At 31.4% G+C, this 1375-nt stretch overlaps 1 long non-coding RNA gene across 1 annotated transcript; it reads left to right on the top strand.

Annotated features, from left to right (window-relative positions):
- The first annotated feature begins 100 nt into the window (after nucleotides 1-100).
- LOC111384722 lies at nucleotides 101-1375 on the top strand. Its single transcript, XR_002700952.1, has 4 exons — nucleotides 101-210; nucleotides 665-810; nucleotides 1140-1238; nucleotides 1327-1375. It is a non-coding gene; the product is annotated as an uncharacterized LOC111384722 (long non-coding RNA).

The following is a 1375-nucleotide window of genomic DNA, read 5'->3' on the forward strand; positions in this document are numbered from 1 at the left end:
TAAATTTTGAAGATGTTTTTGATCAGTGATTTTGTGAATGTCTACTGAATATAGTTTTATTGCAGATATCTAAAATGATTGGATAAGGTCTATCATGGACATTATGTTATGGTTGGTGAAGTATTTAACTTATATAATGACACCAATGGGCAGACATGAATAGCATGAAAGGTTGACGTGAGGAATTTAATCATCCGGATTGAGATAGTTGTAAGAAAAGTTATATTGCATCCTGATTTGATTCGAATTGTTGAAGTATAGAAGCTTATCTAATCAACATAAAGATTTGAGATAAATAATATGAGTTTGTGTAGAGTTTAACTTTTGGTTTAAACAAATTCAGCTGACTGTAGTATTTTTCAGTATATGTTCTATTGTTTGACAGATACCCAATTTGATTTGAACAAAGAAATTTGTTGAATGACACTTTTACATATTTTATTTAAAGGGTGTTTCGTGGGGATTAAAATTAGATTTTTAGTAGATTGTGATAGAAGTTTTTGAAATGTGTGGGACCTATAAAAGATGTGGTTAATATTGATTGTTTGACTTTGACTTAGATTGTAATCCAAACCAAATAGGCTGTTAATATTCAACAGGTTTTGTTTTTATGTTATTTGATGGCGTTTTACATTACTAAGTTTTTTTCTCTTTCATGCCGCAGTTGGTGAGGACATCCTCTTGAATCTTGCTCATCAGTACTACAAATCTGGGAACTATAAGCGGGCACTAGAACACAGCAAGAATGTTTATGAGAGAGATCCATGTCTCACTGATAACCTTCTTTTGTTGGGTGCAATTTATTATCAGGTTTTCATGCTCACAATATCTTTGTGTTTATATAGGGGGTGTTTGAGCTACATTATTTTGGTAATAATGCATTCTTAAATAGTGTATTGATGGGAAATGTATAGTTAAAAAATAAGAAAAAGTTTTTGATTTGCGTGTAATATTATTTTATTGAAGAGTGTGTAGTTAAAATGATATCAAATTACTGTTTAAAAATGTATTTTTTTAGAATAATGTGGCTCAAACAGGCCCATAATTTTATTTCTGGTTCTCGCCACGTTTTTACTGCAGGCTATTACAAGATTTATGATTATGTGAAGTAAGAGGTCTGGCTGTTTTTGTTGTTTTAGTTACATGATTTTGATATGTGCATCGCAAAGAACAAAGAAGCTCTCCTAATTAATCCAAATTTCGCCGAGTGCTATGGAAATATGGCCAATGCTTGGAAGGTACATTCCCATCATGCATATTGGTGGTGATTTCTTCTTATTTTAATTTTAATGTATGTTATATGGTCTCTCTTTTTCTTTGCAACAGGAGAAAGGCAATAGTGATGTTGCAATTCGCTATTACTTGATTGCTATTG

The sequence above is a fragment of the Olea europaea genome, unplaced genomic scaffold, assembly GCF_002742605.1.
Source record: "Olea europaea var. sylvestris unplaced genomic scaffold, O_europaea_v1 scaffold29835, whole genome shotgun sequence".
Classification (NCBI taxonomy): domain Eukaryota; kingdom Viridiplantae; phylum Streptophyta; class Magnoliopsida; order Lamiales; family Oleaceae; genus Olea; species Olea europaea.